Source organism: Ambystoma mexicanum, chromosome 11, assembly GCF_040938575.1.
Source record: "Ambystoma mexicanum isolate Mex_15411 chromosome 11, UKY_AmexF1_1, whole genome shotgun sequence".
Taxonomy (NCBI): domain Eukaryota; kingdom Metazoa; phylum Chordata; class Amphibia; order Caudata; family Ambystomatidae; genus Ambystoma; species Ambystoma mexicanum.
This window is the reverse complement of record NC_090934.1, coordinates 27,489,871-27,504,847: the sequence shown is the minus strand read 5'-3', so window position 1 is coordinate 27,504,847 and position 14,977 is coordinate 27,489,871.

The window sequence follows — 14,977 nt, the reverse complement described above, 5'->3', positions numbered from 1 at the left end:
TCCATGCCAGACCCATGCTGGAGAACAACAGTTACAGGTAAGTAACTTGTTCCTTCTCCAGCATGGGGTCTGGCATGGATTCACATGCTCATGAATAAAGAATACATAGCAGTACACACATGCACAACCACGGGAGGTGGCAAAGGCTCAACATTAAGCATCACATCAACTCAACATTAAGCATCTTACCTCCTCACCAGGCTCACCTCAGGCGAACAGGTTGCGCAGCACTGCTTGGCCGACCCTGGACTCCTCCCTGGAATCCCGGTCGACGCAGTAGAATTTCGTGAAGGTGTGCGTCGACCTCCACGTAGCAGCCCTGCATATGTCCAGCAGGGGCACACCAGATAGGAACGCCGTGGTAGCTGCGATCGCTCTGGTGGAATGGGCTCTCGGACGGCCAGGCAGCGGTCGGTTTGCCAACCGGTGACAGTACATGATACAGCCGGAGAGCCATCTGGAGATGGAAGCCTTCGAGAGAGCCTTCCCCTGATTGACAGGTCCAAAGTTCACAAAGAGTTGTGACGTCTTCCGAAAACCTTTCGTGCGGTCCACGTAGAACTTCAGCGCTCTAGCTACATCCAGCGAGTGCAAAGTCCTCTCAGCCGGCGACGAAGGCGACGGGAAGAACACAGGTAACACCAAGGGTTCGTTGAGATGAAAGTCCGACGGTACCTTGGGCATGAAGGAGGGGTGCGTCCTGAGCACTACCCTCGTGTCGTGGAAAGTCAAGTACGGGGCCTTGCAGGAAAGGGCCTGGATCTCTCCCACTCGTCGTGCGGAGGTGATGGCCACGAGAAAAGCTGTTTTCCACGATAGAAACTTCAACGGGGCCGAGTGCAGAGGCTCGAACGGAGGTCCCATGAGTTTGGTCAGCACCACGTTGAGCTCCCACGCCGGGGCCGGAGCCTTCACCGGCGGGAACGATCTGAACAGTCCCTTCATGAACTCTTTCACCAGACGATGAGACCACAAGGACGTCCGGCCCGTGGTTCTGGTGTATCGGGAGATCGCAGCAAGATGAATCTTGATGGACGCGTGTGCCAGACCAGCCTTGGCCAGCGTCAGCAGGTACGGCAGCACTTGGGGAGCCGTAATCCGTAGAGGGTTAACCTTCTGTGCGTGGCACCAGACAGAGAACCTCTTCCATTTGTGTCCGTAGCATTTAAGAGTCGAGGACGCCCTGGCCTTTGCAAGAACCTCTCTGCAATCGGCCGGTATGTCGTATCCTCCAAACTCTAGCGCTGCAGGAGCCAGGCCTGCAAGTTCAGCGACTTCGGGTCGTGGTGGAGGATGGCGCCTCCTTCCCTGGAGAGTAGATCCGCGTCCGCCGGCAGCTTGATTGGCGGGGACGCCGACAAGTCCAGAAGGTCCGGGAACCATATCTGCCTCGGCCACGCAGGTGCGACGAGGATCATCCTGCACCGTGACCTCTTGAGCTGGTTGACGAGCCGGATTAGCAGAGGCAAGGGAGGGAACGCGTAGAGGAACAGGCCCTCCCAGGGGAACGAGAAAGCATCGCCCATGCTCCTCGTCTGGGGAAACCTGCTGGCGAACCTCCGGCACTTGGTGTTCGTCGCCGTCGCGAACAGGTCGATCTGGGGTGTGCCCCACCGTCGGAAGAGGCGATCCACCAGATCCTGCCGTAGTTCCCACTCGTGGCACGAGCGCAGCTCCCTGCTGAGTGAGTCGGCGATGGTGTTTTTTATCCCTGCCAGATGAAACGGCACCAGAAGAATCCCTTGGGCGACGGCCCAATGCCACAGGTCCTGCGCCTCCTTGGACAGCGCTGGGGACCTGGTTCCGCCCTGTTTCCTGATGTAAAACATGGTGGTGGTGTTGTCGGTGAAGATCCTCACCACCTTGCCCTTGAGGGACGGAAGGAAGGACCTGAGGGCCCAAAACACTGCACGGAGCTCCAGGACGTTGATATGCAGGGACTTCTCCGTCGGGAGCCAGAGTCCCCTTGCGTGCAGATTTTCGGTGTGCGCTCCCCACCCTTCTAGGGAGGCATCCGTGGTCACAGTCACCTGGTGGGCTGGGGTCTGGAAGTCCATGCCCGCCGTCAGATGCGCGCGGGTGCCCCACCACCGTATCGCTCGTCGGAAACTCTCGTCGAGCTTGATCCTTTCCTCGAAGCTGCCCGTCGTCTGGATCCAGCGCGCATCCAGGAACTCTTGCAACGGGCGCATCCGGAGCCTGCACATGGGAATGAGGTAGATGCAGGAAGACATCATCCCGAGGAGGGACTTGATGGACCTCACCTTGGCCGCGTCGGCCACCAACATCCGTTGCACCTTGCCCAGGATGGTCCTGGTCCTCTCCTCCGACGGGGAGGCCAGAAGGGACACTGTGTCGAGCCTCGCTCCCAGAAACAGTGCGACTTGCGCGGGCACCAGGTGGGATTTGGCGTAGTTCACGGAGAATCCCAGGTCCGTGAGGAGTTGGACGGTCCTTGCCGTGTGGACCACGGCGAGCTCCCTCGTCTTGGCGCGGATGAGCCAGTCGTCCAGGTAGGGGTAGACGTGAATCCCCTCGCGGCGCAGCTGCGCCGCCACCGGTGCGAGGCACTTGGTGAAAACCCTGGGTGCCGACCGCAGTCCGAAGGGAAGGGCTTTGAACTGGTAATGACGCCCTTGGACCACGAATCTGAGGAATTTTCGGTGCCCCTTTAGGATGGGAATGTGGAAGTAGGCATCCTCCAAATCCAACGACGATAGGAAGTCTCCTTCCTCCAGCTGACCCAGGACGTGCTGGAGGGTGACCATCCGGAACTTCTGCGCCTTGATGAACTTGTTCAGGCGTCGCAGGTCCAGGATGGGGCGCCATCCTCCCGTCTTCTTCTTCACGAGGAAGTAACGCGAGTAGACTCCGGAGCCCCGAAGCCTCTTTGGGACGAGTTCGATGGCGCCCTTTCTGAGCATCGCCTTTACCTCCAGGAGAAGTTGAGGGACGTGAAGTTCTCTCCTGGCCACGGGGGGGACGCGCGGGCACCTTCTTTGAAACTCGAGCGCGTGGCCCCGGGCCAGGGCGTCCAGCACCCAACGGTCGGTGGAGATGGACTCCCACACGCTGACGAAGCCCGCCAGCCGGCCTCCCACCGGGGTGCTTCGGTGGGGGCCCGACCCCACGGCCGGTTCAATCCTGCTTGGACGCGGCCTTGCCGCCTTGGCCTCCTTGGCGACGACGGCGGGGGCCGCTAGACTTGCCTCGTCCTCTGTAGGCCTCTTGCGACGACGAGCGGGCCGCTTGACGGTAGGAAGCGAAACCGCCGCCGGAACCTTTGGAGGCGCCCTTGCCTCCGCCGCTCCGAAAGGGCGTCCGCCGTTGCTGCAGTACTCCAAGGGCCCGGGCCGTCTCAGTATCCGCCTTGATGGCCTGAAGGGAATCGTCCACTGTCTTCCCAAACAGGTTGTTCCCGTCGAAAGGCATGTCCAGGACCCTGGTCTGGACGTCCTGCCGAAAGTCCGTAGCCTTGAGCCATCCGCGACGTCGAAGGCAAACGCCGTTGCCCATCTGGCGGAACCCAGTGTCGGCGATGTCCGTCGCGACGGTGATGGCGTGGTCCGAGGCCACCTCACCTTCCTGCAGGATCTCAAGGGCCTCCGCCCTCTTGTCGTCCGGCAGAAAATCCAGCAGGGGAGCTATCTTGTACCAGAGTTCCCTGTCGTAGCGGGCCACGATAGCCAAGGCGTTGGCCGCTTTAATCGTCGTCGCCGCCGACGAGATGACTCTGCGTCCCATGGCATCCAATTTCTTTCCCTCGCCGTCCGGCGGGGAAGTCGACGTGGAGGCCGCACCCCCCCCCGCTTTCTTCCTGGCTGCCGCGGAGACGACGGAGTCCGGGGTAGGCTGCGCCCGGAGGCATAGGGGGGCCGAGTCCGGGACCCGGTACTTTTTCTCGTACCGGTCTCTTTTCGCTGGCGTCGTGGAAGGGTTCTTGAGGAGGGAAAGGCCCTCATCCCAAATGTCGTCCAACAGAGGCACTGCGAGGACCGTCTTCCTCTTGGTCTCGCGCCGTTGGTAAAGGAAGCCTTCCTTTTTCTTCTCCTCAGGGCAGAGTTGGAAAAGCTCGGATGCCCTGGCGATCATTGAGTGGAACGATCCAATCTCGTCGGGCGGAGAAGCCCTGGTGGGAGGCGACGACGGAAAATCCTCGTCGTATGCCTCGTCGTCCGTACCCGTCGCTGCCGTGTCAGTCCCCGTATCATCCCCTCGGGTGGACGGGGAGGAGGGCTGGACGGGGCGCGACGGTTGAAAAGGAGGCGGTGGATGGATCCTTCTTTTCTTGGTAGGGGGAACACCAGAAGGTCCCGGTTCTGGATCCCCCGACGGGAGAGGTTCCTCCGTCGGTAACGGTAGTCTCGTCCTTATCTCGGAGCATAAGGACTGTATAGCCAACAAAATGGCCGCTGAGTTGTCTTGCGGCGCTGGCAGAGGGGAATCCGACGGGCGAGCAGGGGCCCCGTCGGTATCCTCGACGATGTCGTCGTCGTCACCTGCGTCGGGGCCCATTCCGACGGGCTGGTCTTGTTCCACGCCTAGGCCGTGGCTTAAGACCTCGATCAGTTCCTCTTCTGAGGTTGAGGCCGAATCTACGACGACGCCCTGCCCCCCCTTCTTCCCCACGGCGGGTTTCACGGGGGTCCTATCGATGGGCACGAAAGAAGACTCCCTCCGAGGAGGCAGGGAGATTCTGGGCCCCGAGGCCGCCACCACTGGTGCAGCCTCCACAGGCTGGGCCAGGGCCGCCGCGACCGTTTCGATAGAGGGCTTGGTCGAATGGATCAAGGCCTTCACCACCTTAGGTGCGCTCACCGCCTTATCCTTGAGGGAGGGGGCACTGCCACGCTCCTCCTCTGCCTTAGAGCTCGACCGGGGTCTCTCCAGGAGCTTCGCCGGGTGCTCGGCCTTCCTCTTACCCGACCCAGAGCGTTGGCTCGTGGTTGATGGTGCCGGGGAGGGTGCGCCCTGCCTGGCGCCCGTAGAGCCCGACCGTTCGGCGCTCCCGGTGCCAGCGGACTCGCGGTGCTTGGCCTTATGTTGGGCCCCCGTCGCCGGGGCGCCCTCAAAGGTCTTAGAAGACCGCTCAGATTTCTTCTTCTTCTCGCCAGACGGGCTCTTACCCTCCAGCCAGCTGGCGAGACGTTGATGGCGGTCCTTCATGGTCCGTTCCGACATGTTGCCGCAAAACGCACAGTCCTTCTCCACGTGCGTCTTGTCCCCATGAAGGCAGTAAAGGCAGAAAGAGTGTTCGTCCTCCTTGAAGACGTTCTGCAGCTGGCATCCAGGGCAGGCCCTGAACAGCTTTCCGGGCGTCGAGCTTCCCTTCTCCTGGGCCATCTCCGAGACCGGGCCTGAGAAGCTTCTGGAGTCCTCCGAAGTGTAGCTCGACGAAATCTTCACCCTTGAGGGGCACAGATGAATCCGACACGGGTCCCCGTTGATCGGATGTAGGATCGGTGGAGCTTGAGGCTCTTTTGACCGAAAGAATCGAAGTTTTTGTGAAAAAGCGCGAAAAAATAGCACTAACGCTCGAGAGCAATAGCACGAGGATCCCAACACATGAACGTGCGGTAAAAATCTGAAGATGGCTGCCAGAGGCGGTGCTTAGGTAGAGGGCAGTCATTGGCTGTGGTCAGTATGACGCAGAGACCAGTGATTGGTTATTACTACGAAAGACAGATCAGAAACGAAACTGATACTGGTTTTTTCTTTACCGAGGATTCCCAGCCTGACGACGGGGAATATTCATGAGCATGTGAATCCATGCCAGACCCCATGCTGGAGAAATGCTTGTTCACAAGGATAATGTTCTTTCAATACTGGATCTAAAGCCCCACTGTAATAAGCTACGGATTTATATCAAGGTCCTAATGTCGTATTTTGCGTGAGAACTGCTGTCATTACTTCTCTATTTCAATGTGAGAATAAGTAAAATGCTTCATTATAGTCTGGAACGCCTAACACAGGTACTGTACAAATCGCTCTTTTTAATTCTTCAATTCCTTTAGTCATCTCATCTATCCATATCATCTTACTTTAGCCTACCTGTGCTTCCTCAAGTCCTTTTAATAGTGGTTGAATATATGTATTCAAAAACCCAGGCCCTACAATAATTACATAGGCCAAAAAAATACTGCATTTCTATTGCTTTTTCCGGTGTGGTTTTCATGATTGTTTCTGTTCTTTCAGGTGTCTCTTCTCCCTTCCTGGGAGATCAACTGTTGCATGTACAGGACCTTGCTGACAATACTGTAATTTCTCCTTGTCTACTTTGTATCTCTTCTCTGCCAATATAGTAATTAGTTGAACTGAGTCTTTTCTACACTTTTCTTCTGTCTCACTGCACACCAATATATCATCTACATACTGAATTATTGTGCTCTCGAGTTGTATATTACCCATGTCCATCTGAGGACCCTATTAGAGATCGAGGGGGACTCACAGTACCCCTGAGGTTTCCAGCACTGATTTCTATACAAAAACAAGGTAAAATCCAGTGTGTCTTCATGAAGGGGAATTGAGAAAAAGGCATTCTTCAAATATATCACTGTAAAATACTTGGCTGTGGCTGGAATATTGCATAATATTGTAGCTGGATTCAGAACCAGATGAAACTCTGCCTCAACTATATTGTTTAGGGGACGGAGATCCTGAATAAATCTCCACAATCCCCCTGATGATTTCTTGACTGGGTACACAGCCTTGTTACATGGGGATTCTGATGGTACTAATATTCCATGATGCACCAAATGGAAATGGTTTCAAATATACCTTTGTCTGCTTCACTGGACGTGGGATACTGCTTTCCTCGTGGCAAATGGTCTCCTGGTTTGAGCTTAATTTTAACTGCTCCTCTCAATCGGCCCACCTCATATGGACAACTTCAGTAATTGTTAAAATATTTGACCGAGAAGGAGGTGCCTTCTTCTCCCAAAAACAATAGTTATATCTCCCTTGGTGTTTTGCAGCAGAGAGGCTTTTCAGAAAGGAAAAAGCTGCCATACTTTTTGTTCACTGCAAGAGTTTATCGGGGTTATAATGGTTATAGCCAGGGTTAGCCAAAAACGAAAAGTGGAAAAAATGCCATTTGGAGGAGGAAAAAGGATGACATGGCATCAGACTAGAGGTGGGGAGGTGAAAAGAGTACACCATGTGAAATTGGGGAGTTAGGCGGCTTTGGAGACCAAGTTCAGAGCTCAAACATCTTTGCTTATCCACGATTATCGCAAGAGACAACTTTGGTCAAAAGAGAAAACCTGATCCGGAATGAAAGTGTGTCACACAAAACAAGTGCTAGGAAATGGGAGCAGGGGGAACAAGAACTTGAGGGAAGTGGGAGGAGCATGGCAAGAGAAAGACCACTGGCCATGGCCTGGTTAAGGAACCTTTTGGCGCAATATATAGGCCATGGCTAGTGGGGCTGGAAGAAAGCTATTGGGGCAACATGTAAAGGGGCGACAGCTGAAAGCCGGTGCCAATGGTCATGGGCTAAGCCTAGTGAGTAAAAATTAAGGGTAATGTTTTAAAAATATACAGGCAGTGCTCACTGGCCAGGGTCGAAGGTCCTGGCTAGTTGGCCTGAAAGACATGGATATTGGCCAACCCTGAAGGCCATGGCGACCTAGTGGGTTTAAAAGAAACATATTGGAGGATATGCACGAGGCCATGGCCAAAGGCTGTGGCCACTGGCAATAGTGTTGTAAAGTATACAGTGGGCACACCCAAAAGCCGTGTTCACTAGCCAGGGCCTAAGGCCTTGCCTTGTGGGCCTGAAATACATGTATAGTGGCCACGGCTGAAGCCACCCAGTCGGTACAAAGGAAACATATTGGGGGAAAATGTAGAGTAGAGACGTTTGAGAGACAGCAGTGCATGATGGTGAGAATTTTGAAGGTAATTCTGTCCTTTACCGGATGCCAGTGGGCATATTTTATGTCTTCTCTGATGTGGTCATGCCTCCTGATGTCTAGTACTGCTCGCAGTGCGTTCTGTATTGTTTGGAGTTTGCTCAGGTTTCTGGTGAATGTGTCACTGAGCAACGAGTTGCAGTAGTGTAGTTTTGAGCAGATGAGGGTGCAAGCTGTTTTTTTGAGACAAAAAAACATCTGCTGGCATTGATACGTTTTGTGGCATATCCGGATGTTGAGGCAATATGATTGACCTGTCGTGATAGGTTTAGCGAGGAGTTCAGGTAGACACCAAGGGTTTTCACGGTTGAGGAAACTGTAATAATGTGGCCGTCAATAGTGAAGGCTTTGTATGGCGGGTGAAGTTTAGCTAAGTGAGATGGGGGGGTGTGGGGGGCGATATGAAGCTCTGTGTTATCATTTTTGAGGCAGAGGCTGTGTGAATCCATCCAGGAATTATTTTGAGGTAGCCGTGCGGGTGATCGCCAGAGAGGGTATGGCTATTTTCGTGTCATCAGCATAATTGATGTATGAGATGCCTAGCGAGTCAAGGTGGTCGAAGAGTGGTTTAATGTATATGTTATAAAGGGAGGGCGAGAGACAGTAGCCTTGTGGAACTCCACAGGACGGTGGGGTGGGGTGAGCGGAGGCTTCTCCGGCAAAAATTCATGAAGTTCAATCCGCAAGGCATGAAACAATCAATTTTGCTGCATTGAAGGAGAAGAAAAAGTTACTTGTCCAACTTGTAACGTTCTTTCGACTTGATGTTCATCCAACATATTCCTCATCTATGACATGTAATGTCCACAGCTGTGCTACTTCGGAAATGTTTTTGGCAGAGGGCACCCTGCGTCGATGGTGTTGGATCGATATCCATCGAAGGCCTCCGTCGAGGGTGACATCAGATGTTATAAGTAGCACACACGGCGCCCGTAGCTTCAGTTCATGTTTATCCCCCTCAACGTGTGGCACACATGCCTATAATACAGCATCGACTGCACTTAGCCTTGTTAGAACGAAAGCTGTAATGGCATGGGAAATTCTTGAGGGGTAGGCTGGGAGAGCGATGAGGAATACGTTGGAGGAACATCCAGTCAAAAGAACATTACCAGTTGATAAGTAACTTGTTCTTCAAATGGATTGTGTCCTCAAAATGTATTCCTCATCTATGACAGACTCCCAAAGCAGTATCCATGAGTGGGGGAGGAAGAAGAATTTAGACATACCCAATTAAATGGCAGAGTAATGCACTGCCTTACCAAAGGCAACATCCTGAGCATGGGAAGTATCCAGGGACTAATGCTTAACAAACATGTGTATGGAAGACCACGTTGCAGCATTACAGAAGTTCTTGATAGGTACACCCCTCTGCAGGGCTGTCGATGTAGCCATGCCCCCTGGTGGAATGAGCCTGCAAGCCTTTAGGAGGGTCCTTACCAGCAAACCTGTAGCATTCTGAAATAGTGAGGATGATCCACCTAGACTAGGTCTGCTTAGAAGCAGCCTGGCCTAATCAGTGTCCAGTATATCCCACAAAGAGCTGGTCGTCCACTCTGACCTTGGACATTCTAGAAAGATAAAAGGATCCAACCTATGGAGTCTCTCCTCGACCTTACTACGATGCAAAGGAGGATAGAAGGCGGGGAGTACCACCTTCTGACTTAAATGAAATTCTGACACTACATTAGGTAGGTAGGAAGGACGGACGTACGTACTCTCAATACAACCCTGTCCTTGTGGAACAAAATAAAGAGTGGCTTAGAAGAAAGTGCCTGCAACTCGCTCACTCTTCGAGCAGCGCTAACTGCAACCAAGAAAACAGTCTTAAATGCCTACAATGTCAACAGACAAAAGTGCAAAGGTTCAAACAGAGCACCCATCAGAAACCTTAAGACCAAATTAAGTTCTCAGACCGGCACCTGAAAAGGCGACGGTGGGAACACATGCGTAAGTCCTTTCAGAAATGGAGTGATCAGTGGAATCTTAAAATAGGAGCATACCTCAGACAAGCGCTTAAAGATAGAAATCACTGCCAGGTAAACTTTAATGGTTCCCACCTGAAGACCCCTGTTGGCTAAAGAAAGTAAGAAGGAGACAACCTCCGAAATTGAGCACTGAAAAGGATCAACATTCTTTCCTCTGCACCAGTCGCAAAACTTACACCAGTGTCAACGGTACAGGGACTTTGTTGCTGGCTGCCTGGCCAAAAGCAACACCTTCTTGACGTCATCCAGGAGGTCCCAATCCTTATATCTCAACCGTTCACAAACCATGTGTGAAGGTTGAGAGTCTTGACCTCTGGATGGAGAACCCAACATTCCTCTCGCAAGAGAAGATCCTCTCTTTGGGGAGGACAGATGGACATGCGTAGAAGGTCTGGGTACCACGCTCTCCTAGCCCAATCCAGAGCAATGAGGATCATGCGGTTCCCGAACCTTCATAACCTCCTGAGAACGTGAGGAATGACGGGGGATCAGAGGAAACGCATACAGACGCGAGAATAACCAATCCATGATGAACAGGTCCCCTAGAGCTCCTCTCGGAGGAAATTCCCTCGAGCAGTACCTTTCGCACTACTGGTTTGCACCGGTCGCGAACAGGTCCACCTGCGCGGTTCCCCAAAGTGCGAAGATTTCTTGAAGGACTTCCTGAGCTAGTTCCCTGCCTGCTCAGAGCATCCGCCGCCATGTTCTCCTCTCCGGCCAGATGAACTGCTGCTATGGAGATTCCTTCTTAAATTGCCCAGAACCAGAGCTGCATTGCCTCCCTGCACAGAGGGAGTGACCCTACACCTCCTCTCTTGTTAAGGTAATGCGTGGCCTACGTGTTATCCGTCATCATCAGGATATTCCTTCCCCGTACAGACGGCAGGAAAGCCTTCAGTGCTAGCCCGATTGCTCTCAGCTCCAAAAGATTGATGTGCAGTGTGTACTCCGATGGAGACCAAGGACCGCTGATGGTCAGATCGTTGGCATTAGCCCCACCCACCCTGTGAGGGAAGCGTCCATCACTATCGTTACCTCCGGCCACGTTTGCCAAAAAAAATTACCACCGAAGATACTGGGAAGACCTTGACAGGAATATGAAGGAGACCCGACATCTTGCCTGAGAACTGGGACCATTGAGTCCGGAGAGCCCACTGAAGGGATCACATTCTCAGCTGGGCCTCTGGTACCAGAAAAATGCAGGATGCCATGAGGCCGAGCAACCTTAAAAATTCGAAAGCCGGAAGACTCTGGGCTTGTTGAAATTTAGAGACCATCTGGAGAATGTGTTGAGCCCTCACCTTGGGTGGCGAGCACATCCCCAAGGGCATGTTCAACACAGCCCCAATGTACTGGAGCTGTTGGGAAGGTGTCAAATGCGACTTCTTGAAATTGAGGGAGAAGCCCAGTTTGTGAAAGGAGTGGCAGGTGATGCTGAGATGATCCAAGGCTTGTTCGGGAGAACGTGCCCTGATCAGCCAATTGTCCAGGTAGGGGTAGACGTGAATCCCGCCCCCCTCTCATGAGATATGCCACCACCACCACCATGATCTTGGTGAAGACCCTTGGGCGGAAGCCAACCCAAATGGCAGGACCGGAAACTGATAGTAGGAGCCGCTAACTGCAAACCTCAGGTATTTTCTGTGTTTGAGATGAATCGGCACATGAAAATAAGCATCCTGCAGGTCCAATGACACCAACCAATTCTGAAGTTGGAAGGATCTGGGAAAGAGTGACCATCTTGAACTTGTCCTTCCTGAGGAACTTGTTGAAGTAGCTTACATAGTCCTCCGTCCTTCTTGGGAATCAAAAAATACAGGGAATACCAACCCTTGTTCCTCTCCGCCACAGACACTGGTTCTATAGTGCCTTTCTCTAGCAGGGTCAAAATCCCCTGCACAAGGAGCAGATTTGGAACCCTCAAAGAGTGCTTCCCCGGTGGATTGTTGTGAGGCCGTCATAGAAAAGGAAGGCAGTAGCCGTAGGCTATTGTTTCCAGAGCCCACGCATCTGAAGTTTTGGCTTGCCACTCTTATGTTGAGACAGCCTGCACCCTACCAGTGAACAATGAGACAAGGCCTCAGAGCAGTTTTGAAGCGGCAGCGCCTGATGGTAAAGAGGCTGCTGCTTGAGCAGCCTTGGCACTTCTACCTCATCCACTACGAGGAAACTTACGTTGGCCCCTCTGACTGGCCATCCCTCTCGCCCTTCCAAATGAGGAGTAGTAGCGAAAGGAACCACCCCTCCATTGTGGTCCCGTAGGACAAAAAGGCGGAGGTTGTCGAACAGCTGCACCCAAAGATTTGGCAGCTGCTTTGGAGGTCTGCAAATTCTCAAGGCTCTTGTCAGTCTTGCTGCCAAACAGATGAGACCCATCAAAGAGCATGTTGGGAAGACGAGCCTGCACATCTGGTGCAAACCCGGATTTCCGCAACCACGCAAACCTGCGCATCACAGTGCTTGTAGCCATGGGCCTGCTGACACTATCCGCACTGTCCAACCCAGACTGAAGGGATTCACACATGCATCCTGGCCATCCTTCACAATAGCTAGAAGGCCAGCCCTTTCAGGAATATGCTTGGCCGGTAAAGGGATGCAATTCCACAGTGTGTGCGAAAACTTTGCTAAGGCACAGGTGGAGTTGGCAGATTTCAACGCCATAATCCCAGCAGAAAATACCTTGCGTGCCCATCCATCAATGCGCTCATCGTCCCTTTAGGAGGAATGGTAGGGTACACTGCCTGCTTCGAGGTGGCCGTAGCCACCTGAACCACCAAACTCTCTGGAGGGGAGGGGGGTGAACGGGTAGCCGGGGTCGCTACTGGATGGGCAGCATTTCTTTGTTGACGCCTTGTTCACCGCCGGAATACTCTCCGGGGTGTTCCAAGTAGCAGCCACCCTCTTTTGCAACGCCACATGAAATGGCAACACCGGGTCAGTGGACGGACCCTGATCCAAAATACCTGCAAGATCGTCTTGATCAAATTGCACCAGAGACCTGAACCAGTCTAGGTACGCCACAACTCTCAACATCAATCTCCGATAAAAGGAGTTGGTATGATCCCCCCAGATCCAGCCTACCAATCTCCATCTCAGGGGAAGTGTCAAGGCCACTGGCATCATGCAAGGACTGACACAGATCCTCTATCTGACTCACTCAAGAGATGAAACACTCCGGAACACCAGGAGTACCATACAGAAGACCAAAAGGACCAACATCCTCCTCTGACCTTTCTTCGTCCTCATAAATGTCCTGGAGAGACTTACAGAAGTCCTTCCTTGGGAGAGGAGTACACCGCTTCTCAGTCAGTCTCTTCACAGACTTAGAAGTAGCCTTCCTCAGAGGCTCCACAGTCACAGGGACCTACACCGGTAAATTCGGGCCAGATGGCATTGAGGGCGTTGACACCTTCAACGACAGGACAGGCGCACCTGACGGGCATGGCGTCACTGGAGCCGACACCTTCAGGGGCATCAAGGATTTCACAGGTTTCAGCGGTTTCGAAGACTGCAACCTGGAACGTCTCTGGTGAACACCCGATACCTTGTCTGAATGGGGCCTCAAAGGCTCCCTATGTTTATCACTCCATCCAACCGGGACCAAAGGCAAGCGATTATCTGGCCGTGACCGTTTCCTGCCGGCTTTGTCAGAAGGCGCAGGCAGAACTGTATCTTGGGACTGAAATAGCTGACACATCTACACCCGGAAAGCCTCCCACTCCTCCAAGTTTTACAAAGCAAACACGTTTGCGGAAAAAAACAGAACCGCGGCTACAGGCGCTGTGCGTGCTACTTATAACATCCGATAACGTCACCATCGACGGAGGCATTCGAGGGACATCGACCCAAACGCCATCAACGCAGGGCGCCCTCTGCCAAAGAAAAATCTGAAGCAGCACAGCTGTGGACATTACATGTCAGATGAGGAATACATTGGAGGACACAATCCATTCAAAGTGGGCTGATGAGGTGCGGTGGAGACAGAGTGTTTGACAAGGTCAAATGCTGCACACAAATATAGGAGGAGGGAGATGTTGCCTTGACGTTGGCATCATTTAACTGTTTTTTGAGTTCCAGTAGGGCTCACTCCGTTCCGTGCTTTGGCCGGAACCCCGATTGTCTGGTGGCTAGGAGGTGGCGAGTTTCTAGGAATTCCTAGATTTGTAGGTACGTGACTTTCAATGATTTTCAGCAAGAAAGGGACTGTAGTGATATGACGGTAGTGGGAATGGCTGGGTTGAGGGATGTTTTTTTTAGGGAGAGGTGCAGGGAGGTCCATGATTCTTTGAGTGCCAGGGGCACGGTGCAAGTTGTGGAGGAGTTGGCAATAGCCGCTATGAGTGGAAGGAGAGGTTCAGCACAATCGTTTATTAGAGGGGCTGGGCAGGAGTCTACTTTGCACTGAGATGGTTTAGGGCCTTGATGATGTTGCCCAGATTGTGGGTGCTGGTTGATTGGAACTGGCAGGATGATTTTTTTTTGTCCGGTGGCGTGATGATGGGTGGGGCTGCTGAGGTGCTCAGTAGTTTAGCAGCAATCTTTTCTTGCAAGAGCACAATTTTGTTGGTGAGGGTGTTTTGGACGGTATTGCACCACGTGTCATGTTTGACGAGGGTGGCAGGATGGAGCAATAGGGTTTCCAACTTTCGAAGGATGGTGAATAGTTTACGGGAACTGGAAGTTGCCTTAGAGATTCTGGTGTTGTAGGCGGCTGCTTTGGTGTCATGAATGATTTGCCTATAGTGGCGGGAGATAATGGTGAAGCAAGCTTTGTTCGCAGTGCGGGGTACTTTGTTCAGCTGCTCTTTTTTATTTTTAGCTCGGGTGTCTCTAAGCTCTGGGGTTGAACCAGGGGTTGAGGTGTTGGATATTCTTTAGTTTCCGGGCTTTCATGGGAGCCAGTGAGTCAAAGGTGTTGGTAAGCAGATTGTTGTAGTGTTGTACAAAGGAAGCGGTGTCCTCCTAAGGTTGGAAGGGGTGTCTGAGTAGGCCAAAGATGTGTGCACTGGTTAGATTGCCAGTGGTACGGGCCATGGTGGTGTATGGCGTGCTGGGGGTGGCACTTCACTGAGACTAGGT